Source organism: Armigeres subalbatus, chromosome 1 (genome assembly GCF_024139115.2).
Source record: "Armigeres subalbatus isolate Guangzhou_Male chromosome 1, GZ_Asu_2, whole genome shotgun sequence".
Classification (NCBI taxonomy): Eukaryota; Metazoa; Arthropoda; class Insecta; order Diptera; family Culicidae; genus Armigeres; species Armigeres subalbatus.
In genome coordinates this window covers 110,782,591-110,804,870 of record NC_085139.1, presented here as the reverse complement: position 1 = coordinate 110,804,870, position 22,280 = coordinate 110,782,591, and the positions used below count along the sequence as shown (strand labels likewise).

At 41.4% G+C, this 22,280-nt stretch overlaps 1 protein-coding gene across 2 annotated transcripts in view; it reads left to right on the top strand.

Annotated features, from left to right (window-relative positions):
• Nucleotides 1-22,280, top strand: part of LOC134204920 (beta-alanyl-bioamine nonribosomal peptide synthetase ebony) — a 112,977-nt gene that overhangs the window by 26,507 nt on the left and 64,190 nt on the right. The window contains exon 1 of one of the 2 annotated variants that reach the window (XM_062679739.1): nt 1,308-1,749. The exons of the other annotated variant lie outside the window; for it this stretch is intronic. The gene's annotated coding sequence lies outside the window, so the exon portion shown is untranslated. Of the gene's footprint in view, nt 1-1,307; nt 1,750-22,280 lie in introns of those variants that run through there. 2 annotated transcript variants of the gene reach the window in all.

Here is a 22,280-nt window from a genome sequence, read left to right as displayed (position 1 = left end):
TGTCACAATAACTGACCCGTCCAACTCCGCCTCGCCCAAGATTAATTATTTAGCACAAACAATTTGTGTTTCAGTTATATGGGAGCCCCCCTCTTCTGGAACGGGGAGGGATCTTGAACCATCTTAAGAATTATGCCCGGCCCCATATACCCCTGCATTAGGGTGGCTCAAATTAGTATGGGAAAAACTTTTTTCAATTTTTCTGATGGGCCGCCCTCTTATTCGGTTCTATTTGATGCCCTGATGCTCTGGTCAAAATTTCAGCCAAATTGGTCAACGTTTGGGAGGTGCTAAACTCGTTGGAAGTTTATATGCAAAAATGTATGCAGAAACATCCAAAAACAGTGAATTGCAGTTGGACGGCACATTCTAATGGGATTTTTTTTAAATTCGATATATACTTATCAAAATATACCTATTTCATGTATCCACACGCATATTTTTTTGGCAAATTTTAATTTTTAATTTGTTAAACATATAGATCAAGGTCAAGGAATCGCCACTAGGGAATCCCTACCGGCTATGAATTGAGCCGGTTTCCATATCCATTCATTGCATGCTTGGTAATCAACAAAAACGCCACGATACATCACAATAAGAATCTAATCATCGAATCATAGATACACGCTCTGCATAACTTTTTTTTATAGCCATGGTCAAGCAAGTGCTGCAAAGGGGAATCCAGGAAAGCTTCTCTAATTTTAATTACAAATGCAACTCATCCCGTCCGATCGCGGTTGTCATAAACTCACGCCATCTTCCGCCTCACTATTAATCGGTCCGTTCTGTTTTTGTCGATGCTTTCTACTACGACTCGGAATATTCCACTGCTGGCTCTAAATGATCAAACGAACCACCCTGCATTCCGAGATGTTTATCCCGCCGCATTATTACCTCTATGAGTCGCAGAATCAACGTGACTCAGTGATCGTCGCCCTGCGAGACAAATTGCATAAGAAATTTATCCCCGCGTCTCCACCCTGCTAAACGAACGAAATTCAATCCTACACTATCTCCGCACGCTCATCAACGCCGCCCGGACGGGTACTTCCCGATTACTAGTACTGAACGAGTTTTTAGAACCGAACGCAGGGATCTTGAACTGCGCGGAACGTCTCCGGCGAGCACCGTTTTCGCGCGCCGTTCGTTGACGTTGCGTGGCAGTGTGTATTGTTGTGTGCCCTGGCTGACCGCCCGACCAACGAACGGTCAGTTCCCATAGGCACAATCACTCACGACAATCACCGGTCGCCACCGTCGTCATCGCGCCAGCATCATCCTCGTTTAGGCTGACTTGGAGAAATGTGCTTCATTCCAGTACGGGACGCGTTCGCGACTAGAAGTGTATCCTCCCATCGTTCAAAGTTTCATTCTACGCAGCTCGCCGCGTGAGAATCGTTTCGAGTGTTCAACCCAAAGTGTGAATTTCAAATAAGACCTTCAAGAGAGCAAACATATATATGCTGGTCCAACCGTAGGACGCTAGAAAATTGTATCTATCCGCGTCACAGTAATTTGTCGTCGTCGTCGTCGCCGTCGCCGCGGTCGCCACCGTTGATTAGTTGTGTACTATTTCTCTAGCCGTGGAAGGCAGCTACAAGTATACAAATTGACCAAACCGCGCAAAAGTTGGCAATTGTGATCAAGGACAGCGCCGGAGTCAACCGACCGTAACTCGGACGTCCATCGAAAGCAACATTGTGGTAGTTCGTCCGTCCATATCAATTGGGCAGCTGCAGTTTCCGCTCGGTAAGCAAGCATGCAGTTTGTCTTCGCGGCAAGACAGCCACCTTGGTGGACAGGCACGTGGTGGGTGTTCCACCCCAACGGTTTCCAGTTTTGTCGGTGAATCGAGATATCCAACTGCAACTAATAGATTATGTTCAACGATTTATGTGGAAGGAAGGCTAGAAAGCGACAGTTCTTAGTTAATAGAAGCTAATTCGCTGCTGTGCTGATTTAAGTGTTGCAGATTGTGCGTTCCAAGTGAATTGCCCACGTAGTCGAAACAGCCGCTTGATGAAGCAATAAGAGCTGGACAATTATCGAATTTATTTGTTCCATAGCTTTGAGTTAACATTTCAATTTAAGTAGAGTCATTAAGTACTCAGCTGTAGTCAAGTGCGAGACCCTGAAGACGGCCTTACAGCTGATCAAATTCGCGCACATGTAAAGATACAAACAGGGTAGTGGATTAAATTGAATGGCATAAACTTGACTTCTACGCTTGTGATTTAAATTCAATTAAGTATTATGTCCATTCTAACGAAAAACAAACGATCGCTTCAACAGCGCAATAATACAAGTCGCTGTGGGATTTGTTCGTTACCACAGGGATGTAGGCCCTGTTAGATTCAAAATTTTACGAACTTTTACAAATTTTACTCAAAGTTATTATTTTAATTAATAGTTTGATAACTACTGCTTCGTATAAAGTCTTTTGGTTCTGAACTGAAGAATTATTCGGATGATATTTACTTTACTACGTACCAATCGGATGCATACATAGAGGTGAATTATTGTTTTTGTTTCGATAGAGGAAATGTTGCTCCGAAAGACGAAATTTATTAAAAGCAGGAACCGTTTACACAACGTAACCCATTCGCACCGTACTTTCGTTATACTTTAGGCTAGCAAAGTAGCTAAAATTTTGAAAGTTGAAAGTAGACATATTCTACGCATCACTGGTACGACAGCTCAAGCAATGTTTGTTAGTAAACGTATTCTTGAAATTTTGAGGAATTTTAAATACAGATCGCAAATGCTTTGGGAATTTGAAGGACCCGTATTATTAAGAAAGTAAATATAAATAGTTAATAGACATTTTCCAAGAATTCTAGATATCCATTAAATTGTTGTAAAATACATAGGTCTGAAAGTTCGTAATGATACTATCTATTATTTTTATTCTAAAATTGGTTCCTCAGGGAAGCCACCTTGGACCTAGAGATGTCGTAAAATCACGATTAATCGATTAGTAACTAATCGATTACTCTCGATTCTTGTCGATTATTGAATCGATTAATCGTTGTATATTAATCGATTCAAAATTAATCGATTATCACAACGATTAATCGATTCATCGAAGTAATTAATTAATTAGCGACATCCTTATGATGTCGTAAAATCCTGATTAATCGATTAGTAACTAATCGATTACTCTCGATTCCTATCGATTATTGAATCGATTAATCGTTGGGTAGTCATCGATTCAAAATTAATCGATTATCACAACGATGAATCGATTAATCGAAGTAATCGATTAATTTTTGACATCTCTACGTTGGACCACTAATCTTCATCCTGTTTGTCAACGACCTTTCTACCCGTATGAAATCGTCGAAACGTATGTTTTCCGATGATCTGGAAATATTCCGTGCAATTGAGTCCAATCTCAACTGTTGTGCACTCCAGCAAGATATTGACTACCTTTTGCACTGGAGCACACTGGAGCACAATGGCATGGAAGTTAACATATCCAAATGCAGTGTTGCAGCGCGATCCCTTGTACGTTGACTATTCAATGGGAAACAACAATCTCCTCTGAGTTTCCACAGTTAAGGACCTAGGAACAGTAATTGACTTAAAAGTGAGGTTCAATGAGCACATCACAATGGTCCCAACAAAATCTTACGCCATGTTAGGCTTTGTGAAAAGGAATACATCATTATGATAGTCGTTGATTGAAACAGTGCTGATTCATCGAAAAGAATTCCATTTCGGGCTATGCGTATCCACATTAGGATTATTTGCCTCGATCCAGAAAACCTCTGTGTTGAATGGTGAAAAGTTCTCAAGCTTCCCGGAAGACTCGGTGAGATCTATCCTTGTACTCTTATTATCTTCCAGTTGAATAAACTATATGTAGTTTTCATGTCTCTTCATAAACCTATTGTAGAACGTAAGATGAATAAATTCAAGAAATTGTTTTATACCGGATTTTGTTTTTACATGATTTACATTTTCTTAATCTTGCACCCATCCCAAATGTTTAACGTATATTAATCACATGATTTTTCTATGAATAATTTAGGATTTTTTGGAACATGTTGCAAAGATTTTGATGGCAAACTGAAGTCATACGATCAAACCTACGAGCGGTGTAAAAAAAGAATCCTATCAAAATTCTAAAAATTTTAAATTTGATTTTTTTTGTGTCTTTTTCTAAATCGTGAATAAAAAAATAAATTCTTCTTTCTTCTTTCTTCTTTCTTCATTCTTCTTTTTTCTTCTTTCTTCGTTCTTCTTTCTTCATTCTTCATTCTTTTTTCTTCTTCCTTCTTTCTTCTTACTTCTTTCTTCTTTCTTCTTCCTTCTTTCTTCTTCCTTCTTCCTTCTTCCTTCTTTCTACTTTCTTCTTTCTTCTTTCTTCTTTCTTCTTTCTTCTTTCTTCTTTCTTCTTTCTTCTTTCTTCTTTCTTCTTTCTTCTTTCTTCTTTCTTCTTTCTTCTTTCTTCTTCCTTCTTTCTTCTTTCTTCTTTCTTCTCTCTTCTTTCTTCTTTCTTCTTTCTTCTTTCTTCTTTCTTCTTTCTTCTTTTTTTTCTTCTTTCTTCTATCTTCTTTCTTCTTTCTTCATTCTTCATTCTTCTTTCTTCTTTCTTTTATCCTCTTTCTTCTTTCTTCTTTCTTCATTATTCTTTTTTCTTTTTTCTTTCCTCTTTCTTCTTCCTTCTTTCTTCTTTCTTCTTTCTTCTTTCTTTTTTCTTCTTTCTTCTTTCTTATTTCTTCTTATATCTTTCTTCTTTCTTCTTTCTTCTTTCTTCTTTCTTCTTTCTTCTTTCTTCTTTCTTCTTTCTTCTTTCTTTTTTCTTCTTTCTTCTTTCTTCTTTCTTCTTTCTTCTTTCTTCTTTCTTCTTTCTTCTTTCTTCTTTCTTCTTTCTTCTTTCTTCTTTCTTCTTCCTTTTTTCATCTTTCTTCTTTCTTCTTTCTTCTTTCCTATTTCTTCTTCTTTTTTCTTCCCTCTTTATTTCTTCTTGTGTGTATATAGCCGCAACAGTTAATTCAAATGCATCGAACATTTGGAACGGGATTGGCACATGATTTTCAATAAAAATTTGTTCTAGCTATATTATTACTTTAAATTTTATTCAAAGTTTGGTAATATTTGTAATATGTTGTCGATTCCTCGGGCAGCAGGGACTATGTCTGTGAAAGACGCGAATGATCAGTTATTGACCGACCCAACTGACCAGCTGAAACGCTGGTTCGAGCACTTCGAACAACTTTTTCAAGTGCCAGTCAGGCCATCACCACCTCGGCATGATCTGCCTAGGATCCGACGTATAACACGCGTCAATACCGAAGCTCCATCACTGCTAGAGATTCAAACAGCCATCCAAAGCATGAAATCGAATAAAGCCCCAGGGGTCGACCGCATATCAGCCGAGATGACATCCACTCAACTACTGCATCGTTTATTTCGTAATATCTTGGACACCGCAACTTTCCTGGTCGACTGGATGCAAGGTATCTTAGTGAAGGTGCCCAAAAAGGGTAACCTGACTGTATGCGATAACTAGCGAGGCATTATGTTGCTGTGTACCGTTCTCAAAGTTCTGTGCAAAATTATGATCGATGTGACTCTCCGGCGGCAGCAAGCCGGATTCCGTGCCGGAAGATCCTATGTGGACCATATTGTCACGCTCCGCATCATTCTGGAGCAGGTCAACGAATTCCAAGAGTGCCTTTACATGGTATTCATTGACTACGAAAAAGCTTTCGACCGTCTCAATCACGAGAATATGTGGGGCGCCCTGAGACGCAAGGGAGTTCCTGAGCAAATCATCGGCCTCATCGAGGCACAGTACGAGGCCTTCTCGTGTAGAGTGCTGCACAATGGGGTCTTGTCCGACCCTATCCGGGTCGTAGCTGGTGTGAGGCAAGGATGTATTCTATCACCGTTACTGTTCCTCATCGTAATCGATGACATTCTGGTAGATACGATTGACCGTGAACCAAACCGCGGTCTGTTATGGCAGCCTATAACCATGGAGCACCTAAATGACTTCGAATTGGCGGATGATGTTGCACTCCTCGCGCAACGGCGCTCTGATATGCAGACCGAGCGCTCCTCTTCGGCAGGTTTAGTCATCAACGTCAACAAAACCAAATCGTTGGATGTAAACACGGTGACTCCTTCCAGTTTTACAGTAGCCGGGCAACCAGTGGAGAATGTTGAAAGCTTCCAATATCTTGGTAGCCAAATGGCGTCAGACGGTGGTACCAAGAGCGACATAGGCGCACGGATAAAGAAAGCAAGGGCTGCCTTTGCGAGTTTATGAAATATCTGGAAAAACAGATAAGTGAACGCACCAAAACACGAATTTTCAAATCTAACGTGAAATCTGTGCTGTTATGCGCTAGCGAAACATGGTGTGTATTAGTGGAGAACACTCAACGGCTGCAGGTGTTCATTAACATATGCCTGCGGTATATAATTCGGGCTTGGTGACCTCACAACTGGATCTCAAACAACGAGCTCCATCGTCGTTGTCACCAGAGGCCGATAGCAACATAAATTCGAGATCGGAAGTGGGGCTGGGTCGGCCACACTCTACGTAGGGGCGGAAATGAAATCTGTAAACAAGCATTAGACTGGAACCCAGCGGGACATCGCAGCAGAGGCAGACCCAGAGGCTCATGGCGGCGAAGCCTCAATAAAGAAATAAAAGAAGTCGACCGAAATCTAACCTGGCAACAGGTTAAAGCGATAGCCGGGCAACGCTCAGGATGGAGATCTTTCACCACCGGAGGTGTACAGGATCCATAAGTAAGAAAAAAAAGGGACTATGTCCAAGGGCTTGACGACCCCTCCTCAGGCCATCTGCGAGTTGTGGCACCTGCCTATGATGTGGTGGGGTTTGACAGTATCCGCAAGTAGGCTCCGCCAAAGCGACCGTGTGCCGCTCAAAGCGCACAAGCCCAGGTCCTGGTGTTAGGTGGGACGAGACAGGAGGTTTGCGGACGCCCAATAAGCCGCCTTTAAAAACAACCATTACGAACGACATATAAGATAATACGACTCGATACAATCGGCAACCACCTAGGCGACGAATAAAGGATCATGATTGGAAGCTAGGAACATGGAACTGCAAGTCGCTAGGCTTCGCGGGTTGCGACAGGATAATCTACGATAAAGCGACAGGATGATCTACGACGTCGTAGCGCTGCAGGAAATCTGCTGGACAGGACAGCTGGCATCGAGCGGCTACTTTCTACCAAAGCTGTGGCACCACCAACGAGCTGGGAACCGGCTTCATAGTGCTGGGAAAGATGCGCCAACGCGTGATTGGGTTGCAGCTGAGGATAAAAGGCCGATTCTTCAACCATAGCATCATCAACGTGCACAGCCCACACGAAGGGATACCCGACGACGAGAAAGAAGCGTTGACCCAGAGGCTCATGGCGGCGAAGCCTCAATAAAGAAATAAAAGAAGTCGACCGAAATCTAACCTGGCAACAGGTTAAAGCGATAGCCGGGCAACGCTCAGGATGGAGATCTTTCACCACCGGAGGTGTACAGGATCCATAAGTAAGAAAAAAAAGGGACTATGTCCAAGGGCTTGACGACCCCTCCTCAGGCCATCTGCGAGTTGTGGCACCTGCCTATGCTGTGGTGGGGTTTGACAGTATCCGCAAGTAGGCTCCGCCAAAGCGACCGTGTGCCGCTCAAAGCGCACAAGCCCAGGTCCTGGTGTTAGGTGGGACGAGACAGGAGGTTTGCGGACGCCCAATAAGCCGCCTTTAAAAACAACCATTACGAACGACATATAAGATAATACGACTCGATACAATCGGCAACCACCTAGGCGACGAATAAAGGATCATGATTGGAAGCTAGGAACATGGAACTGCAAGTCGCTAGGCTTCGCGGGTTGCGACAGGATAATCTACGATAAAGCGACAGGATGATCTACGACGTCGTAGCGCTGCAGGAAATCTGCTGGACAGGACAGCTGGCATCGAGCGGCTACTTTCTACCAAAGCTGTGGCACCACCAACGAGCTGGGAACCGGCTTCATAGTGCTGGGAAAGATGCGCCAACGCGTGATTGGGTTGCAGCTGAGGATAAAAGGCCGATTCTTCAACCATAGCATCATCAACGTGCACAGCCCACACGAAGGGATACCCGACGACGAGAAAGAAGCGTTCTATGCACAGCTTGAGCAGACATACGATGGATGCCCACTGCGGGACGTCAAAATCGTCATCGGTGACATGAACGCTCAGGTAGGAAGGGAGGAAATGTATAGACCGGTCATCGGACCGGATAGTCTGCATATCGTATTGAACGACAATGGTCAACGATGTATAAACTTTGCAGCCTCCCGCGGAATGGTAGTCCGAAGCACTTTCTTTCCCCGCAAGAATATCCACAAGGCCACATGGAAATCACGTAATCAAGTAACGGAAAACCAACCACGTTCTAATCGACGGTAAATTCTTCACTTACCGCAGTGCGGATATTGAATCCCACCACTACCTCGTTACAGTATGCCTGCGCTCAAAACTCTCGAAGGTGTACAACACGCGTCGAAGTCGGACGCTGCGGCTAAACATTGGGCGGCTACAAGACGGTAGACTAGCCCAAGACTACGCGCAGCAGCTGGAAGTGGCACTCCCAACGGAAGAGCAGCTAGGCGAAGCGTCTCTTGAAGATGGCTGGAAAGATATTCGATCCGCCATTGGAAGCACCGCAACCGCTGCACTAGGCACGGATCAGAGAAACGACTGACGGCGAATGTCAGCAGTTAGTTGAGGAGAAGAATGCAGCATGGGCGAGATTGCTGCAACACCGCACGAGGGCGAACGAGGCACGATACAAACGGGCGCGGAACAGACAAAACTCGATTTTTCGGAGGAAAAAGTGCCAGCAGGAAGATCGAGACCGTGAAGAGACGGAGGAATTGTACCACGCTAATAACGCACGATAGTGCTGTGAGAAGTTAAACCGTTCACGTGAGGGCCACGTGCCACAGCCCGATATGTGTAAGAACATAAACGGGAACCTTCTTATAAACAAGCGTGAGGTGATCCAAAGGTGGCGGCAGCACTACGAAGAGCACCTGGATGGCGATATGGCAGACAACGGTGGCGGTATGGTAATGAACCTAGGAGCACGCGCGCAGGACATGCGACTTCCGGCTCCGAATCTCCAGGAAATCCAGGAGGAGATTGGCCGGCTGGAAAACAACAAAGCCCCTGGAGTTGAATAACTACCAGGAGAGCTGTTTAAACACGGTGGTGAGGCACTGGCTAGAGCGCTGCGCTGGGTGATTACCAAGGTTTGGGAGGATGAGGTTCTGCCGCAGGAGTGGATGGAAGGTGTCGTGTGTCCCATCTACAAAAAGGGCGATAAGATGGATTGTAGCAACTACCGCGCAATCACATTGCTGAACGCCGCCTACAAGGTACTCTCCCAAATTTTATGCCGCTGACTAACACCATTTGCAAGAGAGTTCGTGGGCAGTAACAGACCGGATTTATGGGTGAACGCTCTACCACAGACCAGGTGTTCGCCATACGTCAGGTATTGCAGAAATGCCGCGAATACAACGTGCCCACACATCATCTATTTATCGACTTCAAAGCCGCATATGATACAATCGATCGGGACCAACTATGGCAACTAATGCACGAAAACGGATTTCCGGATAAACTGATACGGTTGATCAAGGCGACCGGTATTAGACCGGTAGTTCTCTACGGACACGAGACCTGGACGACGCTCGTGGAGGACTAAAGCGCACTGGGTGTTTTTGAAAGGAAAGCGCTGCGTACCATCTATGGCGGGGTGCAGATGGCGAATGGTACGTGGAGGAGGCGAATGAACCACGAGTTGCATCAGCTGTTGGGAGAACCATCCATCGTTCCCACCGCGAAAATCGGAAGACTGCGATGGGCCAGGCACGTATCCAGAATGTCGGATAGTAATCCGGTGAAAATGACTCTCGACAACGATCCGACTGGAACAAGAAGGCGAGGTGCACAGCGGGCAAGGTGGATCGATCAGGTGAAAGACTATTTGCGGACCCTCCGCAGACTGCGTGGTTGACGAAGTGCAGCCATGGACCCAGCTGAAAGGAGAAGACTTTTATGTATTGCAAAGGCCACTCCGGCCTTTGTCTGGTAATAAATAAATAATGTTGTCGATTTGTTTACCTTGTCTTTATATAGTATAAGAGTTTCGAGCAAGAATAGACCAACAGGCTCGCGAGTCTGTTGGTCAAACTTTGAACTTTGAAGGACACAAACTATCGTCGGGGAAGATATTATTTATTCCGGTTTTCGAAATGTCAACGCTCCCCGGCACCGATGAGTAGGTTTCTGTTCAGGTGCTCATTTAGTGGGAACTAATAAATGAGAGAATAATCATTGCCAGATTTGGAACACGTGTTAGGAATCTAATGTTAGGCGACACTGTCGAGATACAGGACAATGAAATTTTTGTAAAGTGAACTGAATGCCGTAATCGATAAAGCTGCGAAAAGTGACATCAAGATCTATATGGGCATCTTCAATGTGAATATCGGCTCCGACAACACGGATTATGAGCATGGCATGATGGTCTCGGAGAAGTGAAGGAAAACGGTGAGCTGCTTAAAGAATTATGTGGCAATAACGCTGAACGCTCTTTCACCATCGACCAGTGCACAAAGTCACGAGGGTCTTTCGTGATGAACATACTGAGAATCAAATCGACCATATCAGCCGAAAATGGAGACGAAGCCTTCTCGATGTTCGGAATAAACGCAACGCTGACATCGTGCCTGACCACCACCTTCTAATTGACTTTTCTATGCCCGTCATTGCATGAGCAAGTATCTTGTCAAATACACTATGCCAAGGGAATCGAGAATGTTTCCAACCCGAAAACATCCTCGATCGGACCGGGAATCTTGCTCGCTATCTCCGGATTGGCAGTCCTACGCCTTTGTAGCAAGGCTATTGGAGACCCCCTATTTTCACCTAGAAGATTATATTTCAACAACAAAGTGTCTGCAGCAAAATCAAAGGTCATTGTTAAAGCTTTGATGTTTGTCGCAAAAGGGGAAAACCATTCGGCCGAATGCTACTTGGTGTGGCCGAATCTACCATTTGGCCAATTGGCCGAACAGGTCATTTAGCCGAATATGTAGGATGGTCCCACTTCATTTTGAGATTAAACTTTTATCTTCTGTATTTCTAATTTTAGTATTGTACTGTAGAAACCTTTGTCGTATGTCGTTTGTATAATTTATTATGATATTAATAACGATAGGGTGGCCCTAAAAATCAATATTTTGATTGAAATTTTTTAATTTTGATTCTTTTTGAAGTTATGTCTGTCAAGTACGAGACACTGAAGACGGCCTTACAGTCAAGGTCGAAATACGTATCTGTAAAAGATAACAAAACGTGGTAGAATTAAATAGAATAGTGCCGAGCTAGTCTAAGGCAGGTGAAGACATTCCACTAAAAGAGTCTGCCTTGTTAACTCGAGTCTTTTTGATGTTTTCCATCAGCGCAGCATTTTGTTTCAGTCATATCGTCGAGGTAATTCCCTATTGCTGTTTTTTGTCGCTTACAATATTCGCTGATTTTTTCAACTGCGAGTCATAGTCACAGATTTGAGTCACTTATCCAGTACTTCAACAAGGGATATTTTTTCACTGTGGTGAACTTAATTATCGTTCTATTAATTCAACTATAGCTTTTGATGCCTGTTTCAAACTGCGTACCAAACATGCCACAAAACTATCACGGGACAATGAACCTTCGAATGCAAACAGTAGGAAGCCCATCAGATGATCAGCAAATAATCACTATACTTGAGAAGTTAACAATTCTCGATTTCCGTTTGCTTTTTGGACCGAATATAACAAATAATCCGCTAATAACCAGCTGTTCGAATACGCTCAATTAAACTGTTTTGACATGCATATGTGCGTATGGGAGGGAAAAACTGGTGATCATGCTCTGATGAGGCTGTTTACCCTTCTCCAGATTGACAAGTGCTAACGACGAGACAATGCGCGAATGTTTACCAAATTCGCAATAAAAGACGCTTGATTTGTGCTCTGCAACGCGGAACAACGACGACGGAGGGGCACGGCCGAGAACAGAGATCTCTGAACACAGAAACAAGTGCTTGATGATGAGCTGTTGATTGTTTTTCTGACTCTTGGGTAGGCAACGTCGTTTTCGTTTGGTTTGCGTCATTTAGAGGAGTCTACCAGTAGAGTCTGCTGGTACAGCCCTGTGTTATTAAATTAAGTGTAATTGATGCCGGTCAAGTGAGAACGAAGCCGGTCGATTTGTGGCGTTCTGACTGTGGCAACCGAGTAAGATGGTTAGGAGGACAGTCCCAGCTTTCTGGTTAGCGGTCGGTTCGTACAGCACGTTTGAAATATTAGAAACGTATGCAGGAGTAGCTACCTGCCTGCTGATTCGCCTCGGTTGATCGAGTTGTTTTTTGATTGGTGTACCGCAAATTGAGCGCTTATTGGTTATTGACTTACTGAATAACACAGCGGACATTGAACACGGGCTTCAAAATTCAACCGGCAAGGTTATTAGCGATTCTCCTAGGGTTCTTGAAAGTGATTCTACGAGGGTTATAATTTTCTTCTAACGTTCACTTGAACACGGAGAGGGCATGGGAACCACACCTTCAGACTTGAATTAATATAATGGAGATCAGGGTTGATAGCTTGTGAAGGATGCTGTGCAACAAGTTGTCTTTATAGGTATTTAATAAAGGTAGTTTGCACATGTTAAACAGTAAAGAACAAGACCAGTTGTCAGTAGTACTTTGTAGGAAGGCTCCTAAAGGCAACAAAGATTGATTATGGCAATTTTACTGACCAGCGTTATTTAATTACAACCATTTTGAATGTGCGCTTCGAGGTATTTAAACTGCCTAATGCATATCAAGTACTAGGTACGTAGAGAGGATATCAATTGTTCCGCCCAAAGTGACCCGAAGCGAGACAAGCAGAACAAGTGCGCGTCGTCGAACAGCAAAGCTTGCGCTTCTAATAATAGTTCTTGCTACGTCGTCGGAAGGCAGTTTGCGTAAACCTGGAACAGACAGCGACAGATCCGACAGAACAGAGAACTCCGTTCGTTACGCGGCAAGTGCAGCACACCTGAAGTCGAGACGGGATTAATTAATAATACCCGTTCACCATTTGACGAACTCAACTCAGCGACTATAATTGTAGATACATATAAATTATTGATGTCGATGTATCCATTTATCAAAAATAATGTCTTTCTAGAGAAATAAAGTGTATATTCAAAATGAGTTACAGTTACTTATTCCTCGTGCGAGAATTTTGCTCTAATAAATTATAAATATACGGTTTCGTCTTTTGTATTGTTTTTCACATTTTGACAGCAAAATACGGAATACAATAAAAAGGTTCACGTAACGAAGATCCAGATTTTAATTCGCGATGCATAAGAAATTATATTCATTTTAAAAATTTGATAGTTTGAAGAAAAAAATATGATTGAACCACCTAGTGGTGTTCATGCCTTCCTCGTGCATTAGATATACTAAAAAAATGGAATGAGCTTTTATAGTGTGGTATTTGTGTAAAAATTGTATTTTGGCCATTACTTTCGATTCCATATTTCAATCTGGTCTAATAATTGACCACAATAAACAATGGGAAACGATTGCCCGTCGAATTCCTTGTTGCAAATAAATTGGTTCAAGATAAGTTACTAAAACATGAGTAAGTTTTATTACACATATACATATTACATACACACACAGACAGAAAACATCTGTATTAATCAAATTGGGTCGATGGTTGCGCGGATGGTTGCTTTTCTGTTTGCTGTCATGCTTTCGTTCGTTTCCGCAAAGTAGGTATATTATGGAACGTACACACGGTCAAGCAGTTTGACCAAAATTGACTCCACCTCTCGTTTATTCAAACATCCATCAAGTTTTAACAACAGCGGCACGAACAATCAATTTATTCGACCAACAATATCACACACGAACGACCGAAGGACCAACTCGAGCACCAACCATCAAAAAATATATGGGGGTTTGTGCAACTTCACTACAAATGCTCATACATGTTCGGCGAACCTTGACTCCACCAACGACAACTCAAACCAAAATCAAACCGTTTTAATTTTTTCCAACCGAGCCGCCAACTGTCAAATGGTTGTTCGAACAACTTCACACACGTTCAAACAAAGCAGCAACCGAAGCGTTTTCTTGGGGGCGGAGTCAATGTTCGTCAAACTGCTTGACTGGTGTGTACGTTGCATTAGATTCGGCTGATGTGATCACGATTTAGCTTTTTTTTGGAAATCAAAAGTTTCAGGAATTTCAAGTTTTTTCGAAAAGTTTGTTAATTTTACTGAAGCGTTAAACTTCACGAAGTGCCCTTATTGCACCGTCCCTACTGTGATGCCTTTTTTGGCTCGGACTGCACTAAACGTAAGAGTGAAGTGTTGTTGTACATTACTTTGAAAAAGAAAACTGAAAAATTCGAAGAAGCCTAAGAAGGCTTTTGTGAAAAAATGGCATACCCCGCAAAGATGAATCGTCCTATGCAGAATGATGATTTATATTCTGCGGCGTCCCGTGGAATTAATGAAAACGTTTTGATTTCTACTTATTCTTTTAAATTCAAACATTAAAAACTATGATAAGAAAATTATTTTGAGCTTTTTAGTGGAATGTCTTCACTTGTCATAAGACGAGTTAATACAATCCCATTGAATTCCACCACTTAAGTCGAGTCAAGTACGAGACACTGAAGACGGCCTTACTGTTGAGGTCGAAATACGTATCTGTCAAGATACAATTAAGTGGTGGAATTCAATGGGATTGTATTAACTCGTCTTATGACAAGTGATTAAAAAGTATACTGCTGTTATATTATGAATAGCATTTCAATGAACACAGTCACAAAAATATTTTTTTAATCCTATAAACGGGCCTAATAGTCATATGGCTACCACTTCTGCCTTATACGCAACAGGTCGTGAGTTTAATCCTTGACTCGTTACATTCTTATCATTTGTATCTTGCTCTATATTTATCATGTTCTAGCAGTCCGTTCCATTTCCACTTTTATCACCTATATCAGCGGATTTCAACATGGGGTACATGTACATCTGGGGGTATCTTCGCTGACCCCAGAGGTTACCTCGGACAAAACGCGTAATGTTGTGGGACAGAAGATAAAAAATCTTCAAATGTAATCTACCTGATCGAAAAAAAAGTTGAATAATACATCAAGAATAAAATCTTGAATTTAAAGGTTTGGAAGCCTTTATATGAGATATGTCTCAAGTGGCTTGGAAGTCTCCTTTCATGAGACTCTTAGGCTTCCTTTCAAGAGGCTCGGAAGCAACCTTTCAAGAGGCTCGGAAGCCTATTTTCAAGAGACTCGGAAACCTCCCTTCAAAAGGCCCGCGACCCTTCTACGCGTCTTGAAAGCCTTCTTTCAAGAGGCATCTTCACATATTTTCTGAATAATGTGGGGGATCGATTGATGTAGCAGATCACTTCCAAGTTTGAGAAGCTCAATCGGGTTCATTCAAAGTTCTCACGTTCCAAGATCCGCCTTTCCATTAATTGTCCTTTATTCGTTGCCGGGTCTATTGCCGTTAAATCCATCCGTTTGCTCTTTTTTTGCCTTTCTTGGTAATTGAATAAACTTCTTCAGGCTACCTTACTAGGGTTGCACTACCTACATTGTGTTGAAAGGGCTGCCTTCTCGATGCTGATATAATGCAAAACAGTATGCACAGTTTCGCTTGGAGTCCCTCGGTGGCACTCGGATGATGATCAGCCACCCCTAACAGACGATGAGATTTTCACCTCCGGAGAGGAGCAAACCTGCCCCACGGTGTCTATATGGGGAAATATTATTAGATCTAGAAATAAATATATTAGAAATCTCAAAGCCGATTTACCCACCCCAAAAATGTATAGAAAAATTAACCCCGGTAGAACATTTTAAAAATGCACCTACGTGAAAGAAGAAAACGGCAAAACACACTTTTGCATATAAACAATAAAGACGGATCCATAAAAAATGAAAAACGATTCGTAATTAACATCTGAATGTTCCATAAAACGCTACCATAAATCCATAAAATAGTTCAGGAGATTCCATCAAGAATAATTTTTCAATCCATAACTAAGCTAAAATTTTGCAATAATTGGAAAATATGTTCCATTAACATGGTCAAGAAAAACAATACATTTCTTGCTATTTCCCCATGAACGTATACCAAATGATCCATAAATCTGAAACTGATCCATAAAAAACTATATTTTGACCCATAAAACTTATTTTTGTTGAATTTGTCCCTTTTGTTATATCTCAATCCTTAGGATAATACTTTGGTTAATTTCGGTAAATCTCAATATACGGCTTGAAATAGAAAAACAACTTGTTCAGTTGATAGTTCAGCAAAGACTGCCTTAACGTGTATTCAGTATCCGATCTCGAGCCCTTCGGCTCGTTCGATAGTCACGATAAGTGACGCTTCGAAAGTGCTTGAAATGCGCAGGCATTAGCAATTCTCTCCCCTTTACAATGAATGTTCAGAACTTGATATTTATCTACAGAACGAATTCAATAATGTACAGTATTAAAAAATTCAATAATAGTTCAAGACCTTAACTATAACAATAATCATCACACTTGTTTTGTTTTTTATTCCGTTTTTATTCTTCTAGGCTCGTGTTGTTCAGCTTTGGATGTCGTGCGTTTCCGTTTTCTACTTGGAGCACCTCCTTTCGTGACCTTTTCCTTTTGGCTTTTATCCGCCTCCGGGATTCGCATCGTTAACCGTTTCATCTAGACAATTTCTTGTGATGAAAACATTCGGCCTTTACCACGGTTGGTCGTCTTTACGGATCCTGATCTGGTTTCGATGGACCATTGTCTCTACGCTTCCAATAAGTATCTGGAAAGTATTTGGAGAATACCTTTTAATAAAAGTAGCCTTTATCCATCTCGCATGATGATGAGGATTGTGGTTCTTATACCACAGTGTGTCCCCAACCATCAGATCATCGATAACATCATTTGAATGCTTCGGACTTTTCCGGACTGTGATGATTTCATCATTTGGTTTTAGTTTATCCAGTTGCTCTCTGTACTGTTTCTTTGGGTTTAAAAGATCTAAAATGGTTTTTGGGGAGTACGAAACTATTCTTTTAGACGGATAGTGTCCGTCTCTTGTCATATTGTTGTTCCTAAAGTTAAATAGAAACAAGTTTATATGGTCTTCCAGATCTAACTCCATGATCTCTGGCTCTAGTAAAAACTTTTTTAAACCATCTTTTACTGTCCTTACCAGCCTTTCCGCTTGCCCATTACTTGATGGATTGTAAGGAGGGCTTTTCATCACTTTTATACCCTGTCTTTCAATAAATATAATAAAATCATTAGAATTAAACGGCGGACCATTGTCCGAAACTAAAACATCCGGTAACCCCAAACGCGCAATAAACGCTACCAACTTTTTCAACACTTTTTTGCAATCAGAGCCTTGTCTCATCCATTCCACTTCAATCCATTTGGAGAAGCTGTCAACTATTAACAAAAAGGTGCGATGGTCAAAATAAAAAAATCTATGTGTATTCTGCTAAAAGTTCTAGTTTTTGGTATCCATTTGGATGACGTCTCAGGTTTTTGGAAAATTGCCATACTATTACAAGCTTCACAAGATGCCACAAGATCTTCTATGTCGGCATTAATTCCGAACCAATAAACCATACTTCTCGCTAATTGTTTCATCTTGATTACTTCTGCATGATTGCTGTGCAACAACTTTAAAATTGGTTTATGGTACACTTTTGGTATTATTACCCTATCTTTGTAAAGCAGGCAATCATCAACCGATTCCAAATCTTGCTGGTTTGCAAAAACTTCACTGAACCGTTTATTTACCCTATCTGGCCAACCATTAAGCATAAATCTTTTGATTTCCAGCAAAAAATCATCGCTTTTTGTTGCCTCCGCTATCATTTTGTAATTAATTGGACTGTGTTTACTAAAATTTATGCTTTTAATAACTTCTGCGTCTATCTCTTCAGGAACTTCCTGCATCAAAGGAAACCTCGAACAAAAATCCGCATTTCCTAATTTATGTGAGGGTCTATAAATTGTATCAAAATCGTCAAAATAGTCACATAAATTGAGTTATTGCTCTTTTCCCGAAAATTCCCACAACGGTTTGTGATCGATATAAATCGTAAAATGTTGACCATATAGGCACTTGTGGATTTTTTACATGAAATTGTACATACAAGCGCTAACGCTTCCAGATGCAAAATAGGGTACTTCTTCTGTGCCTGATTCAATGAAAATGAAGTGAAACTAATCGGTTTTTCTTCTCCGTCTACTACATGGGCTATTAGACCCCCAAGTCCATAACTGGATGCATCTGAGATAACAACTAACGCTTTTTTAGGGTCATAAAATTCCAAAAAATCTGTTTTCACTAAAAGGTTTTTGCTTTCTTCAAAAGCTTTTTGACAATTGTCATCCCAAATGTATTTCACGTTATTCTTGAGTAAATTATACAAATAATATAGTTTAGATGATAAATGTGGAATAAATTTATGGTAATAATTCAACAATCCTAAAAATGACTTCAATTCAGACTCATTTTTAGGAGCCTTTGCTTTCTCAATAGTATCAATTTTATCTTGACAAGGCATTAACCCTTTCTCACTGATAATATGTCCCAAATGAGTGAGCTCCCTTACAAAAAAACTTACACTTTTCAAAATTAACTTTGATGTTAGCATTTGCTAACCTGTCCAGAACTATTAAAAGGTTGTTTTGACATTCCATCAAGTTTTTTCCAGCAATCAACACATCATCTAAATAGCAAGACACGTTTTCAATTCCCTCTAGAACTTTATCCATCACCTGCTGGAAAATAGATGCACTCGAGGAAGCACCTTGAGGCAGTCTATTATAAATGTACAATCCTTTCATTGTATTAATCACTACTATTTTTTTTTGGACCGCTCTGTTAACTCGAGCTGCGTATATGCCCCTTCCAAATCAAGGGGAACAAAAAAATTTACATCCGGCCAAATTAGCAAAAATGTCCTATGCTGTTGGTAATGGATAAGTATTTGGGATTATTGATTTATTACTGGACACCTTGCAATCGATTACTGTGTGTGTGTGTGTCATCCTCTACCCCTCACCCAGCTGGGGGTGTTGATCAAGTAGTACTACGAATAATTTGATCAGATCTCATGCTCCATAATGGTGCCCTTTTTGTTACGAAGACTAGTACTACAAAAAGGATTCACCTCTGAAGCAAGAAAGGTTTCTTCAGGAAGTGTAGGGAACGGGATGTACTAGTTGTTCGTAACAGGTACAGCAAAATTTCGCAAGGACGCCCTTATTCGTAATAACTACTCAGGGAATAGAAGGTTAAGAAGAGCCACCGTTGCTAACTAAAGCGTGAACCGGGTACCTGGGACTCCCACAATACCCGCGGCAATAGCAGCAAACGATGCCCTGTACGTATTTAGGGTTTACTTTTCATTTTTTTAAATTTATAAAGCAATGATAGAAAGATAGGAAAGAATCGGAACGTGCTCACCAGTTGAGTTCATCTACCATTAAGATGGCTCCAGTTTCGAACAGAACGCATCAGAAATATCCGAGAGACGATATAATTTCAACGCTTCTCATCCTTCATTGCTGGTTGTATTGTTGCTATTGTCGCTGCTGTAGCTCTTGCATTAATTGTAGATGGAGAAACTGATGTGAACTGCATTTGGACCCCTGCCAATACATTTGGGGTTGTACCTTCTTCCCCCAAAATCCTCCGTATATTAAATTTTCGACACTTTTCGATTACGATTCGCTACTGAAATATGGCACTTTTACCAACACTTTTACTGGATATTGAAGTTTTTAAATGATTTTTGACAGAGAAAAAAATGATGTTTTGAAAAACACGTCTGTTCGCGGCAAAGACTGCTACGATTTCTTCACTGGACACCTTGCAATCGATTACTAAACGAATATCATTATTTCTCTTCATAACAATTATTTTCGGCGAAGCCCACTCGCTTGTGTCTATTGGTGTAATAACTTTTTCCTTTTGCAATTTATCTAAATAATCAGCAACTTTATCTTTTAGTCGATATGGGACATCATACGCTTTTTTAAAGATGGGAGATTCATCTTTCATCACTAATTGTGCTTTAAATCCCTTGATTGGCGATGAAAAGTTTTTCTCAAACACCTGACTGTACCTTTGTTTAATATCATCCACAGCAATTTTGCTGGCCTCTGTTGCCAAATTATTAATAACCATTGAGTCTGTGAAAAAATGTCTCCAATTGGGGTCCCATAGGGGGGGGTACCCATAGTCCCTTCGGTACAACCAGAAAGTAATGCTTCAAAGGGGGGCCAGTGCACAACGCACCCTCGAGGTTAGCTGCGTGTCCTTGCAGCACCGAACATCGTGACTCGCTTTTTTTAGAAGAACACCATGGTATCGTGCCAGCGCATTGCCGGCTTTTCAGGTGGCCTTACCACGACCTATGTCCTCGGAAGGTGGGAAGGGTCGACTTCGCGCCTGCTTCCCTCTGCACGACTGGTATCAAGAATGATGATGCCGCGTGCACCCCAAATTGACCTCTCTGCGACAGGGTTTATTCGCCAACACACAGAGGGACAGAGGATATTACTCTATATATTGCAATATGTTAATTGTAATTGTAATTCTAAAGCAAATTATCTGTTTCTTTTTTTTTCAGGTATGTATAACGAGTGTGAACGTAGAGCGTCATCATCGCCGTACTTTGTAGTACTTTATAATTAGCAAAACGTCGAGCAATTTCTTGAGAATCTTAGCATCGATCAACTCTGCTGTTGACAAATCTGTGAAATGATTTAAGTGTGCAGATCCAAATACAGGGAGGAGTAAGCATCGCATGAGGAATTATTATTATTTCACGTATGAATGTCGCTTCTACTACGGTTGTCTTGAGTGAAGATGCAAAATGTGACCCTTTAATAAGTACATTGTGTCTCCAATCGTAATAATCATCAATATACATAAAAATGAATATCTGCCTGTCTGACCCTTATAAACTTGGAACCCACTGAACAGATCAGCGTAAAAATGTGTATGCAGAGGTTTTTGGGGCGGGGCAGATTCTTATAACAATATATCACATTACAAATCAGGCAATTGCAGTTCAACCTAGATATTTTCCATGAATTTCTTGTGAGCATGAGTATGAGCATGATTGACCGCCCACGGTTGCTACTCCGTTATTGCCAGGTCAGCTGTAATTACACAAAGAACCAACAGATGAAGTTTGGGACTAACATAAAAAAAAATTGTGATATGGAAATGCTAATATCATCTTCCAAACTTAGACGTACATGTTCATGATAGAATTAGAGGCGAAAGTATAGAATTGATAGTTCCGTTAGGATACGGCAGGCATGAAGAATGTTTTTATAGAAGTCGATTTGAAAGCGAGCGTAGAGCAATGTTTGTGATGGCACATATCACACGACCTTCCTTCTGCCAAGCTCCCGTATGAAGGGGGAGGGAATAATATCAGTGTGGAAACTGATATATCTCCACTGGCCCAAAAAACTGTTTTTGAACAAATTGGCACCGAATCTTTTGATTTCTTCGATACAGATCAATAGTTTTTGGCAAAACTCTACATCCTGAGGCACTTCCAGTTTGAAAACTGCAAGCCGTACTTCATAATCGCTCTTCAATATGCGTGTACATATGTAGTTTCTCAAACAAACGAAAAATTCTTCATAAATTTCCGAACAAAATTTTTTTTTTTCGTGTTTTTTGCCAGAATACGTATTTTTGGACGAGGATTCAGAATATATGAAAAACTCATTTTGGCCAAAAATGTCACATATGCAGTTTCTCATGTCACATATGAAAATGGTTCTCGACAACGATCCGACGGGAACAAGAAGGCGAGGTGCGCAGCGGGCAAGGTGGATCGATCAGGTGGAAAATGACTTGCGGACCCTCCGTAGACTGCGTGGTTGACGACGTGTAGCCATGGACAGAGCCGAATGGAGAAGACTCTTATATACCGCACAGGCTACTTCGGCCTTAGTCTGAATAAATAAATGAATAATAGCAGCTTCTCAAACAAACGGCTCAGTTGTTTGTGCAACAAGTTGCAAATAGATGATTTTTTCAGCACGAGTTGTACGTTTATCCAACGAGGCATGCTGAGTTGGATAAATACTACGGTGCTGAAAAAATCGAAAAAAGGAA